Here is a 27,878-nt window from a genome sequence, read left to right on the forward strand (position 1 = left end):
CAGCAGCAGCACAGGGGATGAAAGGCAGTGCAGTCCCTTCCCAAACCCACCTGCCATTCCATTGCCACATTTGTCTGAGCCAGCCAGACCTGTGTAAACAGAAGGGAGCCAATTAGTTGCTGATCTGAGTGGTTCCATGGAAAGTTATTATTTAAAAGCTGATTAAAATAATTAGGGGGCAGTTTAATTAAAACATCAACCTAAACACAAAATGAGTGCAGTAGATATCAAGCCCAGCAGGATGCACAGCTAGCAGATTCCCCTTGGAGGCTGCTAATTAGTGTTTGCAGTGACTGCTAATAATAAATAAAATAATGATAATATTCCTTTAAGCCTTAGAAATTTTAAGAGTCTGTTTTCTTTCTGTCCAGTGCCCAGATAGTTTGCAACAGTATTTCAGGATATTAGAAGATTAGAAAGCTGTAGTAACTCAGACTAAGTTTTTGAATGTCCTCGTTTCCCTTTAATCTAACAGTCCTTACAGCAGAGAGAGCCCCACTGGAATTCCCCAGAACCACACAACCCACTGGGCCACACTGCAGGGCTGCTGTTTTATGCTGCATAAATCTGTTTTATGCTGCTCATCTGTTCTCATCCCAGCACCACTTCCAGGAGCAGGTTGTTTACGATCAGAAATTGAAAGAAAACCTTATTTTTCCTTACTGTGATATCAGAATTGTTATAGCCTGGGAAAAGTTGTTCACTGGATGCACATCTGGAGAGTCCTGATGTTCCACTGAAAGACACAGAAACCCACAGAGAGCTCAAGCCCAGCTCTGGCACTGCCCATCACTCTGCAAAGAAGGACAGACCAGCCTTTGTTCCCTTTTAAAGTTCTGCAAAGCATTTAAAGCTCTGCAAAGCACACCACAGAGGATCTGATTCTGATCTCAACGGCACTGGTGGTGATCTGAAGCATCTCTTGTTCTCTCATCCTACACAGGTGACACACTGAGTGTGACAGTTCTGGGCAAAAGGGGAGAACATGAGACAGCTGCAGGATTTGAGGGGGCAAGCTGGTGATTCATCCATTTAAACAGCTCAAACCAGAATTCTCCAGCAGCTACAGGAGGAGATGCTCCATTTCACAGAGAAGTTAATTGCCAGGGATTCCAACACAAGACAAGGAGATCTCTGCAGTGGATGATGTTCCCAATAGCATGTGCAGCGCCGTGAGAAACACAAATATCTGAACAGAGCTGAGCTGTGGTATCTAATTCCTGAGCTATAGATTTGGAGTTGCCCAAGGGGAGGGGAATGCATTAATTATTTATGAAACAATTGATCTGCTGCTATTTCACACACAGATCTGATGGCTTTGTAATAGAGATGATTCCCAGACAGCAGCTCCTCCTTGTCACACAAGCCATCCCTGATTCCTATCCCCCACAGAGGAGCAGGATGGAGCCTCCAGGACAGGGAATTTTCAGGATGTAGAGCAAACTTCTGCCAGGCACTGCCCTTGTAGGCTCTTCACCTTGTTCCTACAGTGTGTAACAGTGCCAAGCAGGTGTGAACTGTCACCTCTGAGAGTGAGACTGTGCTACACTTACCTCACCCTGCTAAAAATGGTGAAAGCAGCTAAAAAGCAAGAAAGAAATGAGACAAGCAGCCATTCTCCTTGGTGGGAAATATTCCAAAGTGTTATCAAATTATGGGGAAGGAAGGTCATCTCTCCCTCTCTCTTTTTACCTTCATACATGGAAAACTACACCCACTTCTGGTATGGCCAGAAATAGTGAAATACCTGAGATGTTCTCTTGACTAATTTACCTTGCACCTGAAAGATGTCAAAAACAGAACCATCAGTTCATTAAAAACTGTGTGAATAGTCTGGAGAGCCTAGTCTGGAAATTTAAGGCAGAAGTTTCCATTTTGCTTGACACTTCTTCTCTAAAGGATATTTAAGTATTTCTGTCATTCTATGAATGTCTATCTCTGCTCTGAAAGAAATTCAGAGGCAATTAAGTTTTACAGGAGTAGCCTTTTCTAGACACATTTAAGACAACAGGAAGACCACTCATCAAATTCTTCCTGTTATTTTGTGTAACTGGAGCACAGTTATCTACCAGCATGCCACTTCAATCTGCAGCTTCTCTCTTAAATGATTAAGTTCTCTGTCAGTCATCAAGTCTCTCAGTGTAAGCAGGGTCAAAAGGTAACCCATGCTTCAAGTAAGATTTGGGTGGTACATTTACAGGAAGGAATTTACCCCTGATGGTCAAACTCTGCAAGCAATGCTTTCCAGTGCCTCTCATGCTAATAACAATCTGTCAACACTTATCAAACTTGTATCTAATAATCGCATCTGTAGTGTCTTTTTTTTTTTCTAGCAAGCTATCAAACTACACGATATTAAAGAGAACACAGCTCTTTTCAGCAAAGGATATTGAAGCTTTTTCAGCAGAAAGTGTGTGTCATTATAGGCATTTACAAACAGGAAAATGAAAGTACAGAGAGATTAAATTACTTGCTAAAGGTGTTAGAGAAGATTACTGGCCAAGTCAGAAACCAATTCAAGTGTCTCAAGTGTTGTTTCAATGCCCCAGATGGCACCAGGTAAATATCAGCTCATTCACCACTGAACACAACCACTTCTCAGCAGAAACTGATCACTGCATATCAATGTTACATGGCAATGCAGGGCAACTGTGACTTAGATGTTGTCTCTACCTCTGTGTTATCTAATTCAACATCCAATTTTGCAGTACAGCTGAACAGGACAATAACATTGTCTGACTGCTGCCAAAGCCAGTTGCTGGCATTTCAAGCTTGCTCCCATCCATCCATCCATCCATCCATCCATCCATCCATCCATCCATCCATCCATCCATCCATCCATCCCTCCCTCCCTCCCTCCCTCCCTCCTTCCCTCAGGGCTCCCAGCCAGGTAGTGAAGGGAGGACACTGACAGGACAGAGTTACTCACAGAGCAGCTGTGCCTGCAGTGCAGGGAGATGATGCAGCTGCACTAACTCAGCACAAAGATGGATTGGGACAAAGGCTGGGAACAGCCATGGCTTCAGGGAAAGACAGAAGACACAGAGTTGGTGGCAAGGAGGGGATAGAAAGGGTTGGCCTTGCCCTCTGTGCTTTCTGAAGTGCCCCTGGAGGGAAGCTCCAGGATTAGAGGGTTAATAAAATCTCTTGTGCCTCGTGGCTGCCAGCTGCCACCTGAATTGATCCAGCTTGGCCCACAGTGACTTGTGCAGGCTCGAGGCACACATGAAACATGAGCTCAACACTGCCCTGGAGGGCAGCAGGTCAATAATTGTACCCACTGACAGCAGGGCAGCAGCTCCTGCTTGAGAGGAGCAATGGCTGAAAGGGAAGCAAAGAACTCATCACCGTAGATCTAAACAAATCCAGATGGATTTGCATTTCATTTTGATTTTATAAGATAGCTATTGTTTGTTAATTACGTGCCAATTGATTACTGCAGCAACATATTTATTGAAGAGGAGTAATTCAGCTGAAGATGTGTATTCTACTCATCCAAATTGAATCAAGCAGATTGAAAGTGATGAAGTGTCATGGAGCATTCATCTCCAGTTTGGTACATGCACTTTGGAAAGAATTCTACAATCTGGAAGACAAGCTGCTCTGTTCCACAGCAACCTGTGGCCAGGAGGAAGCACCACCCATGAAGGACTTGTGTGTAAGATGCTGGAAGATGATTACAAGCCTGCAGACCCTGAAAGCCACAAAGCCTTGCTCTGCCAGGAGTTCTTGTAGTGCTGTAGAGCAGCTTCTGCCAAGAAGAGCTCCCCACACAAATACAAACAGCAAACATACAAATAAATGGAAAAACACAAAACAACTCACTCCCAAAACTGGAAGCTGAAATCACAAGAGCCATTGTTCTCATCCCTCTTTCCAGCAAAAAGCAAGTTCTCATTTCCACTATCCTCCACAGAGAGCTGAAAAATCAGGAGGTGTGGCAAAGATCACCTCTACAGAAGGTGAAGGAAAGGCAGAGTTCAGAGCTTGTGCCAGTGCTGGGGAGGAGATGTGGGGAATGTGGGGATGGGGGAAAATGAAATCCCATTTGATGAATATGAGAAACTAATGATCCTCTTCATGATGGTCTCTGCACACGAGCAGCTGCAAATCAGAAAGTTGCTCCAGCCTGGAAATGTCAATTGTATGGAAATGTCATCTTCATTGCAGAGCTCTCCTGGGGCTGCTGGAAACTGCAACTCAACTGCATTAATTTCCATCCCTCTTTCTCTATCTCACTTTCTCTTTTATTTTTCAATCTTTTAACCTTTATGAAAAAAAATTAAAACAACCATCTCTTCTGCATTCGGTAAAAACTTGTATCTATAACTGTGCAGAAAGGTTAAAGATTTCAGTCAGAAAGGTCACTCCAGGATGATTGTGCAGCTGGTTTTACATGCTGCCTGCCGTTTGGAAAGTTAAAGATAGCACTGAGCAGCTTCCTGCGCCAGGGCTGACATCTCCAGCTTTTTCAGTCCCAACAAAAATAAACCTTCAGACCTTACTTTTCAAATAGTGCAAAGGTTCACAGATCTCAGGAGGTTTTCAACAGGGAAATCTGTAACTTGAGTTCAAGTTGAAGACCAGATCGAGAGGAGAACAAGATGTACACAGTCAGACAATTTCCATCCGGGGGACACTGCACTCTCAGAGGTGAGCATCTCCAAACTGAGAACTCTGGACCTCCTGACACCTCCAAAGCATCCTCAGCATGACACAGAGCTCACTGGTAGGCTTATCTGACATTGCTGTCTAAGCTTCCACATCCTGCATTCCACCATTCTTCACCCCTACCCTAAAGTATACCTTGTTTGATAGAAAAATAGATTAATGTATTCCCTGGTGTTGAAACGAGGGAGGAACAACAAGGTGCACAGGAGCGACAAGCATATGGCTGGTCAGGAGAGAGGGATTAGGTGAATTACAATTGATTTCCCACTGTTAATGAACCATGAAGTCCTTGTGATTGCATCTTGAAGAGATTTATAATTATTCATTGAATCTCAGAAGATAATTAAACTTCATTAAACACAGACATGACAAGCTTGCATAGTAAAGAATAAACCCCAGAGCAGGTTCCTTATCAGAGAGGGAGATACCATGTGGGAGAGGATAAGGGGAACCAGGGGAAATAAAAGGATTCTACACTAAAACCAGTTTTTGTCCAACAAGAAGCTACAGCCCTCAGTGTGGTCCTTTCACCTCTTTTTCCTTTGTTTTTAAGGGTTCTTTGCTTTGTCTTTCACACACTGCCTTTGACTGGCAGTCAATGCCTTATGTAATACACTTACCTATTCTGTAGCAGCTGCTGTAGGAAAATGTGAAAATGTTTCAGAGCCAGTGGGGACTGATCTTGTTGCATGTTTACCAAAGTGTCTGTGATCTGCAAAGCACAGACTGAGGAAGGAGCAGGGCAGAAACAAGGGGAGACTGTAGTGGGGAGATGCAGTTCATCACTACATGGATCAGAATTCCCAAACAGCAGCATTTGAGGTATCTAGGGAATGCTTATCTCCTTCAAATAGTCTGTTCTTAGCTTGTGACCATGTGAAAATTTAGCACATATAGTCCATATTTTAGAGACTTATTAGGACATAGTGAGATGTGTACTACAGGCTTATATGGTATGTTCAATATTGGTATAAATTATATTCTAGTTGGATACAAAACATTTACACCAGATAAGCAGAACCTAAGAGTATTTCATTAAAATAAGTTATTCATCAAAGAAGGAAACAACTGGAAAAAGAAAAAGCTAACAATAATGTGCACTGCTGAGGAGCAGAGGAATCTTGGCCATCTAATGGTGGTAACCAAAACCATCAATCCAGAATAGAAATTGTTCAAAATTTGGTTACTTTGCTGTTGGGAGCTGTCAGTGATTACAGCGTCCCAAATCAAGTAAACACCTGTATCCACTAATACAGTCAAAGGAGCTACTCATTGGAATGTTCTCTCTTCTGCTCATACAAGGTAAGCCAAGGTAAACCAAAAGCCCCTCCTGTCTTGGCCTAAGGTGATCTCACTGCCTTTTACATTTACACTGAATTTCCTGAAACACAGAGGATTTCAGTCCTGAGGCAATCTGATTGCATTAAGAATTGCAAATGTTGACATGAAGTTAAAAGATGCTTCTCCCAGTGGGCAGACACAGCTTTGCTGAGCACACATGCTCTGTGAGCACAGGGGAGGAGATAATGCTCTTTGCACTGTATTTCTGGTTGTTGTAGTTACATAGAAGGTGTAACCAAAAGTAGATGTTCTATTACCATCTTCATAAGCTGTTACAAACAGGTGGGGCAGTGCTCTTTATCACCCTCAGGGGGGATATCTCTGCTAAGAGACCATCAAGGTCTCCAGGAATGACTCATAAGATTACATCATCCCATGGTGAGATGCTCTGACCAGAGGGGAGGAACTGAACATTCCCACCTGCATATAAACTGAGACTCTGGAACACTGGAGCAGGGGATTTCCACTGGACTCCCAGAGAAAAAGAGCTCAAGAGTCACCATTGGACCTCCAGAGACAAACCAGACCTTTCTGCAGGATCAGCATTTCAACAAGACCACATCCATCACTCCAACGGGACTGCAGCCACCATGTAGCTGGACTGCCACCATCACCCTGACTGAGAGGGTGGCAGGTTGTATTCTGACTTTATCAGTTTAAGTCATTGTTTCTGAATTATTGCCTTGTTATAAATGGTAGTAAAGAACTGTTATTCCTTTTTCCCACGTCATTTGCCTGAAAACCCCTTGATTTCAAAGTTATAATTATTCAGAGGGAAGGGTGGGTCATATTCTCTATTCTCAGGGAGGCTCCTGCCTTCCTTGGCAAACACCTGTCTTTCAAACTAAGACACTGCTGTGAACACCTGTGGGAGATAGATAAAAGCCTTACTGTTCAGATCTTGATCCTTTCTGTTCACTCTTGGGCACAAAAGGACACCTCCTGCATCAGGCAGTGATTGGTCAGCGAGGTGTGTGGACAGTGCATGGTGACTGGATGGGATGGTGATTGACAATGTGCACAGCCAATCCATGCCTAGCCCACCTAAATGGAGAGTATAAAAGGCTTGGTTTCTTGCAAATAAAGAGATTTTCTTCAGACCATCCAAGGGGATCATGTGCCTTTGTTCCTCAATCATACAAACACCTTTTTCCCCCACCTTCAGCACCCAGGGGAATGGCTGAGCCCTACAGCTACATCTCTCAGCTCTCCTTCATTTTCTATTCCTGCCTGACATAACACCTCCTCTTTCCCTTGCCTCAGACAGATTTTAGAAATATAGGTCTTCCCTAGAATAGTGTAACTTAAATCAAAATCGTGTAGCCAGCCTTTCACTATGGTAACATTGCCAGAGATGCACAGTGCATACAGACCAGCAAAATAATTGGGGTAGACAAAGCAAAGGATAAACAGGCAGACACAGAAGGGGAAATTCATCATCTCAGAGCTGTTATTTATTTTCCCCCTTTGACAGTCTTTGTACAAAGCCCAGAGTTTCTGGCACAAGGAGGATTCAGGTTTATCAGGCCTGATTTCTAATTGGTGCTGTTGAACAAGTGAAAAGTCCTTCATCAGGTTAACCATTCTGTAAGCCAATTAAGCTAAACTGATTTAATAAAGGAGCAAACCAGTCGTGCTGTGTACACCCATGGTACTTGCTCCAATTTAGTGGAATGAATTTAAAATCAGTTTCAGAAAATCTGTGCAAAGCTTGTAAAGGGATTTCCAGTCCTTTCAGAGAAGAGAAAGGCTGAAGGGAGACCTTCTCCACTCCAGACCCTTCCTGTGTTATTTTGCAATGACTCACACATCCCAGCTTTGCAATGAATGAGCTTTCCAAAGGCAGCTTTAACTCTGCCTCTCACCCCCATGCTGTAGCACCATGTGTTTTACAGCATTGTCAAACATAATGATTCCTACCCTGGAGAGAAATTGGGTCCCGTTTTATATTTTATTACCTAAGAAAGGAGATTTTTTACTTTCCACAGTCCACAGTTGGCAACAGCTCCATAAATCTTGCCAAATGCTTTTTGTTGATATATTGTCCAGCAAGATGTCTGTGAGGCTGGGGCTTGCATAGAGTAAACAAGTTAATGGTTTCCTGATCCATGCCCAAAAAGGAAGGGCAGCAGGGATAAGGAGTGCTGCAAAGTCAGTGCAGGCAGAGTTCAGCAGCTGTTGGGAGAGCTGAGAGACCACTGGGAATGTTTCCCACATTTCATCCAGAAAAACATGCAGCTTGCATGTTATTTCTGCTCCCAAGAAAGGGGTCTTATTCAAGAAAGGTCACCTAGACCTGGTGCCAGCCCAGCCTGCCAGTCCTTGTGTTTGCTGCAAGGGCCTGGTGGGGGAAAACCTGCAGGAGCCACAGTGCATGCCAGCAGAACTCATGGGAACCAGGAAAAAGGATCACTGGAAGGAAGGGAAAGGCAAGAACATATTTGTGAATGCATGCACATAGGAGCAGATTTCACAGCTGAGGGGACAGAATGCACTGGGATGCACAGTGTGAGCACAGAGGAGACTCAACTCCCTGTCCAGAGGGAGCAAGCTTGGTCCAATCACTGTGCCTAGTTTCTGTTAGGAGGGTGGGATTGTTAGATGTAACTGAGTTGGATGTGGCTGCAAACAGTGCCTATAGAGCAGATGAGCTGGACTGTAGATACAGAGCATGTTCTGGTACGTGTGTTTCTAAATTTAAGTGACAGTGATGGAAGGGAAGATGATTGTTCCTGCAGTATGGGAGCATCCAAGATGTGCACTGCATGTGTGATAGTTGGTGCAGGGGTAGGGATCTGTGCAGGTTACAAGCCTAATGCCTAATAGACTTGTCCTTTTTGGGTGCTGACAGAGCCTCTTGTGAGAAAAAGAGATGTTCAGCCTGATTCCTTTGGGCAGTTAATGAGCCGCTTCCCTCCTCTCTGTCTTTCTCCCTGTGCTCCTCCCCAGCTCCAGCAGCACTTGGTGGGTAATGAAGAGATAATGCCATAATGACTTGGTGTGTTACACTCAGCTCAGCCCTCTTGTAATGCCTTGGAACAACTAACTGCCTCTGCCATGCTCTGTCAATTCAGCTGGTCATGGTCAGTCGAGGCAAAGCAAAAAATCTGCCTCTCTGGCCACAGGGACCTTTCAATGAACCTGCAAAACCAAACCAAACCTCACAAGGCCAGATGTCCCCAGATTTACTGCCCCACACTTTTCCTGCAGCCATGGGGCAGGAATGCAGTCCTGCAGACACAACCCATACCAGTTACTGTGGGTTGGCTGTGATTTCTTACAAGTCGAAAATTCTCCTGAGGCCTCAAGAATAAAAATACTGCTAACCCTGGCTGGGAGCATAATGAATAGGAAGAAAGATTGATTGCTAGGGTTGTAATTAAGTGAGAGCTTTGATAGCCTCATAAGCTGCAAGAGCCAAACCAGAGTCCTGATGTGGAATTAGAGTGGCACAGACTCCCTCCCTGCATCCTGCCACCCTCTCCTGTCAGGAACAGCACCTTAGGATTCTGAGCACGCAGCTGCCCTGCTCCAGGCTTTATAGGCTACAAGTCATTTTAAGGGGAAATGGAAGAAATGAGCTTCCCACAGATGAGTATGATAGAAGGCTCAGGGACTGACTACAGTGGGAGGGAGCAGGAACTGGCAAGCTGCCTCCCACCCAGTGCCTCACCTCCCACTCTGTGCCTCACCTGATTATAAGGTGTCTCTCCACATTAGGCATAGCACTGCATCCATTTATAGCCTGTGAATAGCGCCTCATGTACAGGGCAGGAGGGCATGGGGAGAGGAGACAGGAGAAGGAGGGAATAATTACCCACCAAGGACTTGAATCCAATGAGATTTACACCCTTCCTGAGCCGTAAACATCTCTGAGAGCTCCAGAGATAAACATACTTGCTCAGCAGAGGCACATGCTGCCTGCCAGCCCCCAGCTGCTCAGCCTCCCTGCACACCAGCTCACCAAGGATAACCCAAATCTCCAAGGGGATGCAGCTCTCTCCACTCCTCTCCTCTCTCTCCCATTTGCACACAGCAGTGATATCTTCATTGGTTATCTCAGTCACAGTGTTTGTCATGTCCCAAGAGGGACACAGATGGTTTTTTCCCCTCAGTTGAGGCTGATGCTCTGCCTGCCAGCCTTTGGTTTTGCAGCACAGCCACACCAGGATGTTCCCACCGGATGGAATAGGTCATTGAATTGGATGGTGATCCTTCTCCTTCAGCTCCTCCTCCCAGCCCAGCTTGCCACATGGAGTGGCTTCTCTGACAACAGAAAAACAGGCTGCTTGTATACATGTCAAAAGGAGACATTTCTGGGCAGCTTGGCAAAGATCTCCAGGATCATCACAGAACCCCTTAAAGAGCCTCTCTGCCCCAGTTCTGGCTCCAGCAATGCACAGCCCTTTCAGTAAATATTTTCCTCCAGGTTACCCATGTTTTTCCTGCAGATCATGGGAAATACATGGGAAACAAACTTCATGCCAGCCTTTGAGCTTACACTGAACTCCAGACAAACTCCACAAAAGAACCTTTCCTTTCCCTCTGAGTTTACACTCAGCCTCACAGCACTGTTGATGCTCTTGCCCTCCTCCACTGCTTCAATCACCAGAAATACAGAAATCATCAGAAATACAAAACACCTCAGCCCACCTCACCCTTATCTCTGGGCACACAATTCTCTTCCCTCTCATTTGTCCATATCTACTCTCCTTTATTCCACTATAGCAATATTCCATTCTCTTTTGAGTATGTGCACATGAAAGGTTTTTTCCTTCTGAGAAGTGATTCAAGAAATAACCTTCTACTTTCCCATTTCCATAAGAGGTGATAGCTCCTCATGATGAGGTGGGGGAATAAAGGAAACAACAACTACATCCTGCTCCTAGCTCTGGCATTTTCTGTAAAAGTAGCTACTGCCTAGGGCTGCCTCAGTTTCTCTGTGAGATTTAATAACCTGGTGTGCATAAAAAATTTAGCTTTTCAGATAAGAGTGTTAGAAAACATACCAGTTTGTTGGAGACATCCAGTCCAGAAAAGACTGATAAGAAACCAAGGAATGAAGACCTAATTAGCATCAGAGGCAAAGAAATCCAGATCCAATCAAAAACCAAATACTAAAGGCTATGCAACTTTAGACCAATGAACCAATGAAGTTCTATGGATTTTTACAGTATAAAGTTAGAGGGAAATGTTGTAAAATCCATGTGTCACGGAATGATGATTCTCTCTGCACATCCACACTTATGTGTGGATGAGATGATTTCTGTGGCACATCCTGGCCAGAACAATATCCTGGCCAAATAATAAAGTAATGCCTTGACTCTCTGACGTTAAAAATGTTGTTGGAGAGTTTTTGCTTTTCCCACAGTTTCGGTGCCAAGAGGACTTAGACAAGGTCACAATCCCACTGTGACATGATGCCTCTGAGCTTCCTAGTAACTAGATAATGGCTTAACCAGGAAAATCCTGTTGTAACTGATGTGTGAGCCAGGCTGGAGGATTCCCCAGCACCATCTGAACTCCTCAGTGCCTCTGTGCAGTGTGTTTGCAGTGCATTCCCTCGACCAGGATGTCTGACCCCAGCACAGCCTCTGTCCATCACACATTGTTGGCCTTGAAACTCAGAGCACCAGGGGTGATAGACAGATCTGGAGAGTGACAGACTAGGAGAGTCAGCAGAATCCTGTTGCCATGGAAATTCAAACCTCCTTTCTAAATATCTGTGTTGCTCAGGGGAACGTGATCAGCTCTTGCTGTGAGAAACCTTTGTAAAGAGTCCCATGGAGAGTTGGTTTTGTATCCCACAGTTGCTCTTTGCTCCCCAGCCCAGTTATGTGTTCTGGCAGGAAACAACTGACCACAGCTTGACTGAGGATAGGTGACGTCAAGGTGTATTGTTTAACAGATGAGACTGCAACCAAGGACAGGATTTTCTAATACAAAACCTCTGCAGGAGAAATTCAGATTAAAAAAAAAAATATTGGAAGAGATCCATTTTCACTGCTGTGCTACAGGGCAACACCAGACAACACCAGTCTGAAGTAGGCTTTGAGGACAATTGTTTATCTGAACATGCAAAGTTAGATCTCAGAGGTTTATACATTTGTCCACTACATTGACAAGCTTTTTTGGGATGCTGACAAAGGCATTGTCATCCACAAGTGTGACAATAAATAAATAAATAAATAAAATTAAAAAACCCCTTAGGACAGAGGAGTGTTGATGGAAAATTCCAGCAAACAAACAAACATTTTTGGCTCCAGCATCTTTTGAAACTGCAGAAAACACAAGCAATTACAAATACAAGCAGAAAATGCACGGGAGTTACTAACTATTTACAATTTCCAAACCTCTGTTATGTGTGTGCATCACCACTTACACACATGGGCAATGTTATGTAGTGTTATGACCAAGAATAATATTTCTTGCATGATAGTGCATATCAGCTGTACATATTGCAAATACATTTCCACAGGACAAATCTGCTGTATGTGGGTCTGGAGCTGCACCAGGGTATGAACACAATCCTTGGGAAAGCAGATTGCAGTGTAGTCACTCATCAAAAGGTTTAGTCAAGTCTAATTACCTGTGCTGTTTTCCCTGTGAAATTACTTTGCATTGACCCTTTTGTTTCTTATGAAAGAACAGATATTTAAGTGAGGCTGCTGCTGCAGGAGGTTGGTAATGAGCACCAGGAGCTTCCTGAGCTTTCAAAGCCCCTGACACCTTCATTAGCCAAACAAAGGCCACACGTCCAGAGCTGCACAAAGAGGCAGAGGGTTAGAGCAGAAAAGCTCTAGCAAGCAGCTCCTTGTTAGATTATCCTCCATGCAGCCCTCTGGGAGTGGCCAGTTGTTCAAGGAGTTGGGATAATAAGCTCTCTGAGGATGCTGGCTTTGTGATGTCCAAAGCACAGACACATGATAGCATCACCCATGACAAACATCCTCAAGACTTTACTTTTAGGCTTCATTCCTAAAAGCCCTGGCAGATATTTAGAAGTCTAGCTCAACATGATTGGCTCCTCATGCAGTTTTTCACTTTCAAACAGTGCTCTGAAGGATGACTGATGCCTTTTCATCATCAGTGGCCCAAGCTCTCCCCAAAGAACACTTCACCCAAAAGATACACCACTGTTTGTTGGGGATACCTCCTGAAATCCGTGGTTATGCTATGAAATTCCCCTTACTAGCAGTTCCAAAAGCTCCTTCTGAACTTAGCTATGGAAATCTCTCACAATCCAAACAGCCTCTCCAGAGAGGAAAGGTATTGACTTCCTGTTTCTCTTTCCTGAAGTCTTTTTCCAATGAACTTCCATTATGAAAAGCACAGCAGGCACTGTAAACCCAACAAATGCACTTTTCCTCTTCCCACCACTGCCAGTATAATCATCACCCTGAGTTAAGGGCTAAGTGCCAAGTTAAAATAATGCTCTTTGGGCTGGGGATCTGGCTTCTCCAGAGATCACAAGAAATCTGAGGTGGTGGGTGAGAGGAGCAGGGTTAGATCCAGGGACACCAACAGGAAATACTTTCACACTGAATTTCACACCTCCTCTTATGGATTTCAATGAGCAGTTATTATGATGCTCCCTGCAGGGCCACCAGGAGGACTGATCATCCCATCACACTCCCTGGAACATCTCTGTAACTCTCAAGGCTCTGCATTGGAGGGGAGCCTTGTTTGTTTTTCCTTTCCTCACTCCCACTCCTCTCTACTCCCCTGCTTTTCTGGGAAACCCCAGGGGAAATAATTCTAAAAAGAGGCAACAAATTTAATCAGGACACCAAAGCTGTAGGCAGCCCACAGCCAGAAGCTGCTAGCCTGAGATGGAAGCCAGAGAATGTCAAACTTGACAAACAATAATTTACATCCTGGAACAAGATAGAAATACCACAAAAAACCCATTGGCCCCAAGTTGCGTAGTTGTTAGTATTCAGTTTCCTATTAGACTCTGATTTCTTCACCTCTGATGTTAATTCTATTAAATTGCAGCTCCAGCTTGAAATCTCTCTCAAGGTATTTGTGTGGGGTTCATTTCTCTCACTGGTTTACTTTCAAACCAGCACAATGTTTTTACTTTTTTTTTTTTTTGTAAATTAATTTCTTTTTTTGACAGCATAAATTCTAAATTATTTTTTAAAAGGCATTTTTAACAATTTATAATGGTTTTTATTAAGAAACCCTATTCACTAGTTTTCCTGCAAATCAGAGCTGGTTTTCTGCACACTAACACACTGCTGTGAGGAGGAATCTGGATTCTCCAAGCTGGAACTTCAAAGCTCCATCCTGCAATTCTGAGAGGATGTGAATCCATGCCCAGACTCTTTTCAGGCAGGACACAATCTCCCCCTTCCCACACAAAGTGACCTTTCTCTCAGGTTTCCATACAGCCAGGGCTGAGCACAACCAAAGGGCTCTTTTGCAGTCTTTTGTAGCACAGCAGAGAAACTCCACACAAGCAGTTTCTCTGTCCTGACCTTCCTGTTAATATCCCAGACTCCAATCCAAACACCTGCACCTCAATGAAATTGAATCAAGATTGCCATGAACTCATCTCCAGCCTCATTTTCCTTTTCCTCTGCCTGATTGTGAGGCTTTACCCATACGACAGCTTCATTACAAGTGACCTTCAGCACTGGCTTTGTTGGGGAAGTGATTTAGAACCAAATTACTGATCTATTTCTTTCATCTCCTCCCTCTTACTGCAAGCAGCAGCAGCAGCCCTGGAGAGGCTGCCTGAACCAACGTTATTTTTAACACATCACAGAAGGGGAGACAGAGCAGAAAGCCATCCTCCACCTCAGGCCAACAGAAAGGGGCTAAACTGGTCTTGGAGAAATACCAAAACAATTGCACAATTTATTCCAAGGGTGAAGAAGAGTCTGGTTTAGACCAGCCAGGAAACAAGTCATAGGGAGTTGGGGATTTTTCTGAGAGCAGACAGAGGCAGAAAACTGTTTCCTGTAGAAAACAGGATCACTGTAGCACATGGGCAAAGCAGAAGGGAGATGGCATTGGAATGGGTTAAATCTCCTTGGAAGCAGTGAGAAGAGCTGCTGTGCCTGAGTCAGGCTGAATCAAGGAACACTTAAAGGTGTCTTTGGTACAAACAAAGCAATGTAGGCTGTTCACATTACAGAGATAAGGGTGGATCTGAATTGAGCTGCAGGTTTGCTGTAGAGCAATGATATGTGTGAGTGAAAGAGAAGAGGGAGGAGAAGATGAAGAAGGAAAGATAACCAGAGCTAGAGCAGATTACCAAGAACAGTCAGAATAAGTGAGGGAAACTTGAAAAAATATCAGAGAGATGGTAATGGACAAAAGAGTCATTAAACAGACCTCTGGCTCCTAACAGGGTACTAACAGCCAGGGGAACTTAAAAACAGAGGAAGTGGGGAAGCAGGAATGGGAGTTCCTGCTATCACTGAGCGTTTTCCACCATTCCATCCTAATGTGTAACAGAGTGCACCAGCAGCAGATCCTGGAGTGTCCAAACCAAAGACTTGAAAACCTGGAACCACTCATGAGATGTTCATTCTTTTCAGCAGCAGCATCCCCATTAGCCAACAGTTCCTGAGCAAGATTGCTGTGTGATGAACCCAACAACAGAGAGTCTCTGAGATTCCTCACCCATGCAGGCTCAGGAACAGAGGGCAGGGACACACTGAACCATTCAGGGAGTGAAACCAGTGGCAGGCTGTTTCAGCACAACCATTTCAGCAGTGACTTACCAGATGAGAAGAGTTTAATTTACATACAGAAGACATAAAAAGAAAATCAAGACTGTAAGCAAAGCAATAACAGTAAAGCCAGTAATGAGAGTTTCACAGAAGGGGAGATTGGCTGATCCATGTGGTGAAGAGCAGCACAAAGGGACATAGCAGGAAGAGATTAACTGCTGACACTGAAGTGCTATTTCCAGCTGACATATATCTCTGCCTTAGAATTCCCAGTTGGAGAGAAGAGGTGACAACAAACAGGAGAAATTCACATTGTCCCCTTTATGCAAATCTAACCTTGCTGCACCTGCCAGGTAGGCAGCATTTATTTACATTCTGGCTGCCTGGCTGTGTTGGCAGAGGGAATGAATCCAAACAGAATTTTCTTTCTCCTCCTCTGACCATCACAGAGAAGGTCAAAGGAATTCAGCCCATGGCAGTAATTTCAGGACTTGTTAGAGGCATTACAATTTGAATATGGCAGTTGGGAGATACACACCCCAGGCAGATGAACTGGCAGAAGACCTGTGGCAGAATTCTCAGTTACACATGAGAATTGCACTGCTCCCTGACAGGCAGATTCAGAGATATTAATCAGGGACATAGTCCATACCTGTGCTTTGCTCATCAAGGACGTCAGCAAATTCCTTTAGTTCATGTACAAAGAGTGATTAATTTTGCACCAGGCAGATCTGATTCAAATCTCCTTTTCCACAATGACTTTTCAAGATTGAAAGATGTTGAGCAGTAGCTGTGAGATGCCTGGGGGTGAATTTGTCACAATTTAAAATGGAAAGATAACACTCATAACACTATCAAATTAACAAGTTCATATTGCACTCTTAACAAGTGAAAATAAATTACCATAACCCCAGAATAAGACTGCCTTTTTTTTTAACATGTCAAATGTCTCTTTGCAAAATACAGTCATGTTAAGCTTTTTACATTAAAAAGTCTCATTTTGTTCATGTAAATACAATGCAGCTCTCTCTTCAGTAGAAAATAGCACAAGACAAGGAAAAATGTAAAGACCCACGTATCCAGCTAAAAGGAGAATTTTGGAAGGACTGCTAGTGCCTTTGCACCATATTGAACCATGGTCACAACACAGGAAATTCAAATCAGTGCCCTGAAAGTAAAAATGCCCTGAGAAGTCTGCTCTGCCAGGGCACTGCTGCAGTCAGGCACAGAGCATTAACACCACATTTTCCAGCTCTTGAAGCATCATCCAAAGTGCCAATGACACCAGCATTTGTATAGTCAGTAAAAACCCTGATCTTTCCAACCTGGCCAGCAGTTCAGGATCCTACTTGTTACGGCCCAAGCAGCTGAGATAGAACTCAGTGCCCTTGAGAATGTGGAGGATTGGGATGAAATGGGAGAAGTGCCAGAAGAAAGTGAAGAAGAAATGGATTATCCCAGCAACCTCCCAGAAAAGTATTACAGATAGTATGAGCTGTTATCTCTCCCCAACCACTCGACGCCTGCATATCTCAGTGTTTAGACATTGGTAAATTTAGACTGTAAATTACTTGTATTCACTTTTCTATTTGTTCTGAAAACTTGTAAACCCACCCAGTTATGTACCCTTATAACCTGTTGCAGAGCCTTTGTTCTGGGCTCTTCAGATGTCTCTCCAAACTCTCCTATCCCCTATGTAACCCCAAATAAAGCTGAAGAGACCTCATCTCGTCCCCTCGCTTGAGTCGACTTCCAGAAGCCCAAATTCATCTCCTGTGTTACTCAAAACAGCCCTTCTCCCCACTGAATGAACTTTCCTGTGGCATTTAAAGCACTTCTGGTCATGACTTCAGAAGTAGCCGCCGCACCTACTGATAAATGTGTTTGAGGGATTTGCTTCTGGAAAGCACTCAGATCTCCCTGTCTCTTTGTGGAATCAGTGGCACTGAGATCACTCAACACACACAGGTACTGCTGACAGCCTGGTTTTTAGAGCTGCTTGAAGTCTCTTGAATTCAAATCTAAGTCAAACACTTTATAACTCCTGAGACTGGCTTAGAAAACAGGAAACTTTTCTAAGCATGCCTGGGTCAAATGTTCAAGCTTTTCACTGCAGCTGTGAAAGACTGGAATTGACTTCTCAGCACAACAAAATTGCTTGTGCCATGTCGTTCCTCTAGGATCTCCAGAAGATCAAATCATGCCAAATTCACAGAAAACACTATAGAAATGGGCAACCTTTGAACAAAATCACTGGTTCTTCAACTGATCCTCCACACCACATGCCAACATTGGGACCAATGGTGTCACATTAAGAACACAAAGCCAATTGGTGTCACATCAACAGCCTTGTGCAGACAAAGCTCACAGATTCCCAAAACTATTTCCTGTAAAATCAGGTTTCTTTCAGCATTTATCATCCAGCCAATTTTGCTTAGCACAGAAAAACTGACAGCAGCCTGAGGTGATGGTGCTGCAGGACACACCAGGGGCACATTTTCTGAACAATCCACACCCTGCCCTGCATCTCTGCCTGTCTGGTTTTGTGCAAGAAGGGGAAAAATGGGATTTACGAGGGTCAGAGAAAAAAACAAACTCCTATAGGATAACAGAGGTGAGAAATTCACTGTAGTTTTAAAGCAGTTAGTGAAGTCAAGAGCCCAAGATGACCTGAAGTCAGGGCAGTGAGAAAGTAAATGGACTTTTTAAAGCTTAGATTGAGGTTTCCAAAGCCTCTTCAACAACTTGAATGTTCATTTTCATTTTACTGGATTGTAGCCAAGAAAATCATGTGGGCTGCTCTGATTCTGGAGATCTCAATTTGGAAAAAAGAAGCTAGACTTTGCTTTTTTATTATTATTTTTTCTTTTTTTTTTCCCCCAAATTTCTTGTTAGAAGCTTTTTCTTCTTTCTTCTTTCTGTAGTGGAAATTACTTTCTTCTGTTTTCCAGCTCTGAGGAGCTCTAGGTTAAGAAGACTTTGGGTTTCAGTTCTGTCAGATCATCAACTGCCCAACAGGTAAAGGAAGCAGTAAGTGGAAATTAACTGATAGCAGCAGGTAGCTCAAAGAAGTTTCTTAATCAATACAATTTATAGCAGAGGCAGCTCCAGATACTGAAGAAGCCCAGCTTAATGTGTTTACAACCCTTCTCACTGCATTTTGCTCATTTTTCCTTCCCTACTTCTTCCAGCAGTGCTTTTTTTGAGAACTAATTTCTCCATTGACGTAACAAGTTCGTGTTTCATTGGCCATTTCCCTGCAAACTCCTTGTAAATTGAATTACCTGTGTGGTGAAGGGGAACTGCCCTAGTTCTGCAGCCTCCTGAGTGGAGCTCAGACACGTGGCCTTGCTCTTAGCAGAAAGAAAAATTTTTTCCTATTATTGGATTTAAAGTGAGGATACATGAGTGGAAAGCAAATAAAAAATAGCTGCTCCCCCAAAAGAATGAACAGCACAAAGCAAACCACAATGCAATCCCAGAAACACCTGTGCTGCATCTCCTACCTGAAAGCCACTGGAATATACATATATTCTTTTTCTCTTCTTGCTCCAAGTGATAATGATACAGAAGATTTTTTCCTCCCAGCAACTTCTGGTTCCCAATATAATTTCTCTGGAAGAAGATGAGTATCAAAACAGTTACATGGAGAAAATGGATACAGAGGATTTTTCTCTGTATAAGGAGCATTTTTCTTCATCCTTGCTAGCTGAGAAGGGAAATGTAAAAAGCTGATTTACAGTTCTTTCAAAACTTTGCACAGAATCACAATCAGTATTTTTCAATACACAAACAAAACCCTGAAAAGTTCTGTTCTGGTAAATATAAAAAACTGATTATTACTCCAAATAACCAGATGGAGAATCATGAAAAGTCCATATTTGTCAATGACTAATATTTTCTAGGAAATTTTCAAGTAAAAGCCATTTTCCAGTGGGTAAAAAAAAAAACAACATATTTTTCAGCAAAGTGCTAAAAATACTGAGAGAGTCTTGGGTAAAAATTTTGGCAAGACAAGTAAACCTCAGTAAAAAGCCTGGTCCATGGGAGATGTAGAATTCCTCTCCAGTGACTCAGCAGCCTCAGCCATGCTTCCAATCTGCTGGTTGCTCTTCCAGGGCTTTTATATAAACTTTTTCTTCAAGAAAACCTTTTACTATATATGATGGTTTAGGAAAAAAATAGTCAAAGCTTTGGTTAGTTCCAACTGAGGAACCCAAAACAAGGACATTAGAATTTAATGGACAGAATTTAAAGGGCAAAACACTCTCAACTTAGAGGTACAAAGTGAGTTTATTACTAACAAAATCAGGGATTGGCTCTGCCAGACATGGTGGAAGCTTCTAGCAGCTTCTCAGAGAAGCCACTCTGTGCCCCTCCACTGCCAAAAACCAACACAGGCTCCTTCAGAAAAGCTCATTTTGAAAAATTTTAATATGGAAGGCAAGTTCATGCTGCAATGGAAGGAAGGGGGACTATCCTGAATTGTAGCTCTGCCTGCTGTCTTTTAACATCGTCAGGATGCTTCATGTGGGGATGTATGCTGCCTGCATGGAGTCTCTGCAAATGCCTTCTGTCCCTTCTGGAAACATTTCTCTTTTCAGGTTTAATCCCAGCCAGAACCTTGACAGAGAAGAACCCAAAAAAAAAAAAAAAAAAAAAAAAAAAAAAAAAAAAAAAAAAAAAAAAAAAAAAAAAAAAAAAAATCCCAGTCTTTTTTCTCAGAGAACCATGGCCTTCTTGAGCTTACTGCAGGTTTTCTTTGGGGAGGGGAAAACTTTCAAGGGACAGGTTTTCCCCTGGGGATAATCAAAGAGAACCTTAAAGAGGAGGTAAAATGTGCAAAGATCCAGCCCAGAAAGGCCTAGAGCACTCCAAGCCCCCTTGACAAACCCTCAGGAGGATGCTGAGAAACATTTAACAATTGGATCCCAAACATTTGGATCCCAAACCTCGAACAGGGGGATTCATCTCCCCTGGGAACACTGCAGAAGAGCTTTGTCAGCCATCAGAGCTGCAGAAGCTCCTGGGACCTGGTGGGGAACTCTCCATACCCCATGCCAAACATTCCTTAACCAAAGCCCACCCAGAGCTATGCCAGGAAGAGATGCTGTGACAGGGAGACCGTTTCCCTTTCTTTTTAAGACATTTTAAGGGAATGAATAATTCATCCTGAATGACTTTGAGCCGAGGCAACGCTCCATGCTACCACCTGATTATATGTTCCATAAAAAGAGATGACAGCAATTTATCTCTTTTCTCTTGCAGGGTGGGCTGGTGGGGGGATAAATATGCTGCCACCAAACTGGAGTGATGAATCATCCCTCAGTGATTTGGCAGTTAGTCCTTCCCAGTGGGAGCAACAGGGAGAAGGACTTCAGCATAAATCTTCAGGAAAGGAGGGAAGATCGTGGGGAATGGAGGGCTCAGTTGTGTTCATCCCCATGGGATTGGGGAATGAACAATTCCCCAATTAATTCTGTTCATCCCTTTAGGATTGGGGAATGAACAATTCCCCAATTAATTCTGTTCATCCCTTTAGGATTGGGGAATGAACAATTCCCCAATTGATTCTGTTTATCCCCATAGATTGGGGAATGAACAATTCCCCAGCAAAGGCATCTGGGCAGAAGAACCTTTCTCCTGAGAGCAGTGAAGCCTGCAAAGCTCAGGTGCTCATGTTGCTGCCTGGTGATAAGGAAATGAGTGTTATTCTGCTTTATTATTGACTGAACAGTGGGGTTGGGCTGGAGAAGAGCTCCATTATCCATTACCCAGAATCACGCTTGTTTCTGGTATAACAAGCTGCAGAGAACATGCCCATTGTTCAGCTGGGAAATGGGAAGGAGAGATTTATCCTGGGAATTAAAGCAAGTAAACATTAAGCTTTACTAAAATGAGAGAAGCTGCAAGTGGGTGCTGCTCTGGCTAGAGGAATGCTCTGTCCTCTACCTGTGCCCACAACCTGAGCCTTTCCCAAGAGGGAATCATTAGCTCTGCCAACGAGGAGCTTTTGGGATGATTTGAAACCACTGAGCACAGATCAGTTAGGGCCAAGTCTGAGAAATGAGACTTAACTTGCTTTCCTTAAACCACTTGATGTCCTGCTAGTGACAGCAGTCCATATGGAAATATCCCATATTTTATGGCCACACAGCTGCTAGGAAGCTACACCACACCAAAGGCAGCCAAATGCTTGATATTTGCAATGCAACATGTCCTGTCTGAAAGTTTCCTCCCTCTGCACATCCTCCTCTGCCTTCAAAACCAGATATGCTTCATGCTACACCATAAATTCTCTGCAGCCAGGGGAACCCACAAGGATTGGAGCAGAGGAGATATTTCTTTGTGCACATCTACACCTCACCTGCACACTGTTCTGCTGCCTCTGTACTCCCAAGTGCTCCCAGCCTGCAAGGGGCTGACACAGCACATAAACATGCTACAAAAACACATCCTCCCCACCCCCATGCTGGATATGGGGAGTGTAAAACACAGCAGAGATTGCTGCTATTTTATTATTTATGAAGCTTTGGTTATTTCATATATAAATAATCCATGACTGCAAAGTGTTGCTGGCACTGTAATTGAATATTCATGAGGTATTTTTGTTGAGAATTTTCACCATCATTTCAAACCCAGACATAAAAATAAAAATTTCAGCTGTCATTTCACAATTTCAAGCCCTGAGAAACTCTCTCCCACCCCGAGGGCTTTCTGTGCAGGGTGGAACAAACCACTAGGGTTAATGTGGAAAGCAAGTTCATGCTGCATTGGAAAGAAGGGAGAATATCCTGAATTGTAGCTCTGCCTGCTGTCTCTCAGCATTGTCATATGGGGATGTATGCTGCTTGCATGGAGTGTGTGCAAATTCCTTCTCTCCCTTCTAGATACATTTCTCTTCTCAGGTTTTATCTCAGCCAGAACCTTGACAGAGAAGCACCCAAGTGGGATCCCTCAGCATGGAAATTGAAAGCATGCTGCTGCCACCCTGTGGAAAATGGTGACCCCCAATTGTTGGGGACAACTCCAGATGTGCACAAGACCACAGCTGGTGTGGTGGTTAAAGAGTGAGGCTGGCATTACCCTCCTGAGACCCAGAGGTAAAGAAACCAGGGAATTTCCATTAAATAACTTCAGGATTTGCAAGGAAGATGTTCAGATGCTTTACAGGAAAAACTAGTGGTGTCTGTGACATCACCATGGAGAACCAGGAGGATGAAGTGCCTCTGCTGCAGAGGCTCCCAGGGACATCCTTGGCTAATTCCTGACACAGGCAATGATTGAGCATCTCTTGCATTCTGGGATAGTCAAATGTGCAGCTTGACCTGCTTGCCTTGCTAGGATTCCCTTTTTCTTTCCCCCAAGGCTCCTTCTTCACTGTGATTTTCAGCTCCCTCTATTTCACACAAAGAAAAGGCAAAGGGAGGACTAAGCAAAAGGTAGCAGCACCATCCAGCTCTTCCCTTTCCCTGCTTGCTATCCACATTTTCTGTGAAAAGGTTCCACAGGTGTCTGCATGACACATCAGCTGCTGGCCCAATTCTCCTCCACAATTTCTTCAGATCACAGCTCCTTCCTTTTAAATTCCGTGCACAGAAAGGAAACAGCAGCAGGACAAACAGCAAGTTCCCAATCCTTCTAACCTAGCCCTCTCAAATCCAAATTGGGGCATATGAGAGCCTGGCAGTCACATCTGAGATCCCCATCCTCCCCAATCTGTCCAAGTGGTGTATGTGAGGCTGTGTCACATGAGCACATCCCAAATGGGGCCAGAGCTCTCAGAGCACCTTTCCTTCCAAGAATAATGTATAGACCCTGTCAGTCCAGCAGAGTGAACTGCACAGACAGCTGGAACATGCAGCAAAAAGCACAGCAATCCATCAGCAGTGGCTGAGAGTCACCCAGGAATCCATCAAGAGCTTCATCATGGTGACACCTTTGCAGAGGCGGAAGGAGAAACAAAGGGAAAAGATGGAGATGGAGTGAGCAGGGAGTAAACAATCCACCCAGGATTCCTCAGAGCTTCAAAGCCATGGAAGTAAAGCAAGATGAGAGACATATTTTTTTGAGTTTTTGGAAACTGAGGTGGTCCTGCTTCAAAGCCACAAATTACAATGCCTCACACAGCTGAGCAGGGCTTTCCAGTGTCAGCAGTATTCAAAAATTGTTTTCCCATTTGCTAGCTTTGAGGTAGGTATTACTCACTTCCAGGTATGACAACTGCATGGTTTTGAAGGCAAGGACATTTTTTTGTTCAGGAACTGCCACTGGCAGAAGGAATCCAGCCTAGCTCTACTGCAGAGGAGAAAGGTGATGCCCTAGAGCTCAAGAAATATAAAACAAGCTGCAGCATGTGGCTGTACAGCTCTGGAGTTGGTACTCTGACCTAAAGCTGGCACCTCAGCAGGAGCCAAGCTGTTCCTCCAAAGAATTCAGACTCACAGATATGAGCATCCCAGACCAACAAGGACACAAAACCACACAGGATCTTACACCAAGCCCATAGAGACACCCAAGTTCAGAAAAATACATGTGCAGCAGGTCAGCAAACACAAGAGAAGGGGAAAACACAGAGACTGAGATCTGGAACCTCCAGGTATGGCAGAACTGCAGAAGATGCAGACAGACACTCCTCTCTGCAGTGCCAGTATGAATACAGAGCATACATGCTCTTGCTGTATGTTTTTGGTCCACAGCTCAATGATAAAAGACACTTCAGGTTCCCCAGTAACACAACTCCTCTCCATCTCAAACTCCATAAAAAAAACCAGAGAATGTGATTTCTCCTAAATTTGTGTTAGATACCAGGGAGAGGGGTAAAGTAAAGAAGAGAGCTTCTGCTCTTAGAGGAAAGAAAAGCAATTTATCTTTGAATAGAGAGCAGCAGAACAAGGCACATTATTTCTTTTTGCTTCATGGACAGACAGTGTTGTTATTTTGAGTCATGCTGATTACAGGTTAAGCATATTCTCCCAAACCTTGAGAAAGATGGAGGATGTGTTGGGACCTCTCAGAACAGCAGAAAATTTAGCAAAAAAACAAATATCAAACAAACAAAAGGATTCAGAAGCTGCAAGTAGAGACAACAAATATATTTGTACATCACAAGGTGGGTAAGACTCAGTAGGTGCAAGAGAGATGGGGATGAGGGTCAGAACCCAACCCCTCTATCAGCTATGGATATTCACACACATATATATATGTGGTGCTGCCTCTGAAAGTGCTGCTGGTTTATTTCCTCCCCTTGCTGTTCTCACTGAGTTAGAAATTGGCACTGAACTGAAAGTAATCTCCTCTCATTTTAAATAAATAATAACTTAAAAATGCATGCTGCTGAATTCATTCTTGCATCAAAGCGGGGATGATTGCACTTCCCAGGCCGGAAAGGCAGAGGGGAGGAAGGGCTTTCTAGTTAAATTTGATTTTTCTCCTTGCATTGTGCATCTCATTTAAAATAGAAGAGTTAAAAAAGGAGAGAGAAAAGAGAAAACCACACATAGAGCTTTGTGTCTCAGCCCCAGAAAAAGGAAAAACTCCCTCTTTTTTGTCTCTTACTGCTATTTCTTTATGACCACACAGATAACACAGGTAAGGGGAGTTCTGGTGGGTGAAGCACAGCAGGAAAAAGCAGAGCCATTTCAGCTGCTGCCTGGGAGAGGAAAAGAGACCTGAAACCTTAAGAAGTTGCTTGGCATGTTCTTTGCCATCTCATACCTGTAACATACATGTAACATACCTGTAACATGCTGTTAGGGTACTCTTCACCCGTGGTAGAGTTAAAGGGCAGAGCAGAGAGCAGTGCAACATGCTTAGGATTATCAGGCAATTCATTGAGTCCACATGTGCTTTAATCCCAGGGACAGACATCCCTTGATCTTGCAGGCAACTCACTTTCAGCAGAACAGCAGAAAATTTGGACAGATTTTGGTCCAAGAATTGCCTAAATTCTGCTCATCTCTCTTCCCCTGCCCCTACTTCCTACGAATAGGGAAAGTTTTTCTCTTTGTATCATATCTATTTAGTATGGCAGAAGGAGAGGAGGAAATCCCCTTCAGCTTTCCTTGCCATCTGCATCCCCATAGTTCCAGTGGGATTTGGGCTGCATTCCAAATTGTTCCTTTTGCAGTGTAACTGGGGCAGAGGGAGGACAAGTTGACCATTACATGTCTCAGTGGATAAAACTCCAGAGCAGCAAGTTTCTGTGACCTTTCTGTTCTGGCTAACTCTGGTGATGGCTGTCTGGGGCTGCTGAGCATCCTACCTCCCACAGCACCCCAATTTAGCTGCCAATCTGCAGCCTGGCCTTTATAAAAACAAACAGCTCTCCCACACACAAAATTTAAACACAATGAAACGCAATGAAAAATACAAAAGTGGCATTACTGTGTGTTATAAAATAATGAAAGCGGGTTTTTTCCAATTTGTTTCTACCCCAGATAGTGGCAGTGATCAGCACTTTACAAAAGATGTTTCTTCCACATCCTGGCATGTGTTATTACCGTTATTAATAGCCAGCCATCCACGGGGGCAGCACTCTGTACAGGTACATTTATTTCCTTCACAGCCCTGTCAACCCCTTGCTGGTGCTCCAGCTCCCTCCAGCACATCCCACCATGAGGCAAGGGAGGCAAATGGAAAGTTAGGTACCATTCTGCCACACTCCAGACACAGTTCAGCCTCATTCTGTCACTCAGGATGTGCCTGTTGTTAGTTTTATATCATCATAATGGCATTACCTGTCTCTCAGACTGCTGTTATTTCCTGCTCCTCTCTCCTAAATCAAAACTGGCCTTAAAAGACTTAGAAATACTTGGACACTGAGTCCTTCCCTCAGAGCCAGAAAGAATGGGAGTTATCAAAAACTGGCTACTCAGTAATGAGGCCAACTCAGTTTTGTTTCCAAGTGCTAACTCCTACCTCCTGCCCTTGGAGCAGGCTCTGACATGTCCCTTTCATGGCTAGTTCCTCTCAGGAGGGCTGCAGTAATCAGGTAGGTGCTTGGGTGTTACTGTGAGCACCTCATCAGCCTCAGGTTTGCAGTTACTGCCTGCAGCACACCTGCCATTCAGACATGTAAGGAACTGCAGCTTAACAATTTAACATGCAACAGCTGGGCTGGAATAACCACCCAAGGTGAGAGAAAATGGACAAGCAAGGCAGTGCACAGCTTTGTTTCTCCACCTCTCCACTGCCCATGTTCCCTACCTGAACCACACTGTGGGAAGTAAGAACCTCTCAGCGTCTAACAGAGCAGGAGCCTGGGCTGAGCAAGGGGACATCTTCAGGGAAATTCACCACCTTGGGGAGCTCTTAGGTTGGATTCAAAACATAGAGGATACATTACCTCTGAGACAGATGTGCTGAGCTCTTTGCCTAGTTAGTAGCAAGTTTTGTAGTCAGGTTTGCCTTCCCTGGGTGGGATGAGGCTCTGGGTAGTCACTGAAGTCACGAAAGTGCAGAACCAACTCCCTGTCAGCCATGCAATCCAGATTTGTGAGCACAGGAGAAATCAATCCCATTGGGAAGCTGAACTCCTCTTTGCCCGCTGGCCACGTTTGTCACCAGCACAAGGTAACAATGTAGAGCATTTAATAACACAGCTCATTAGGCTTCTGACAACAGATGATGGAACTAAGGCCTCAAACACACAGCCTCATGATTGTGTTTGCATATGCAGTTTCAGGCTGGGTATGCTATACTTCCCAGCATGTGAGCAATACAGGTCTGGCACAAGATTCAGAGGGAAATTTCCTTTGAAAATCATGTAGGAATCTGTCTAAAGGAAGCAAGACAGAATGCTCAGAGAGCTGGAAAATAGTTTACATGAAGCAGGAAGAGATGAGTAGACTAAACAGTTTCTTCAGCTTCCCAATGTCAGGAAAGCACACAGAGCTCAGTTTTGTCAGGGAAACTTCAAACAAAACACTTCTGGATGTTCTATTCTAGATCATAACTCTTCTTGTCCTGGGGTTTTGACCTGAGGCCTCTCTGCTGTTTCTAATAAAAATATTAATAGAGAAACAGAACTGTAATGGATAGCCAGAGTCCAGTTAGGGACACACTGCAGCTGCATGGAAAGAGTGTCATTAGCTGCAAACTCAGAAATGGTTTTCAGATGGGTGAAGAGCAGTCCTGCCCAGCCAGCAGAAGAGCACGAGGCACAGCTCTCCTGCAATG

At 43.9% G+C, this 27,878-nt stretch overlaps 1 long non-coding RNA gene across 1 annotated transcript; it reads right to left on the reverse strand.

Annotated features, from left to right (window-relative positions):
• Window positions 1–50: 50 nt before the first annotated feature.
• Window positions 51–26,741, reverse strand: LOC146428342 (uncharacterized). The gene is made up of 3 exons (XR_014856134.1): window positions 26,619–26,741; window positions 664–736; window positions 51–89 (listed from the first exon to the last, which is right to left on the reverse strand). It is a non-coding gene; the product is annotated as an uncharacterized LOC146428342 (long non-coding RNA).
• Between the last annotated feature and the right edge of the window lie 1,137 nt (window positions 26,742–27,878).

The sequence above is a fragment of the Lichenostomus cassidix genome, chromosome 21 (genome assembly GCF_008360975.1).
Source record: "Lichenostomus cassidix isolate B80296 chromosome 21, HeHo_3.0, whole genome shotgun sequence".
Classification (NCBI taxonomy): Eukaryota; Metazoa; Chordata; class Aves; order Passeriformes; family Meliphagidae; genus Lichenostomus; species Lichenostomus cassidix.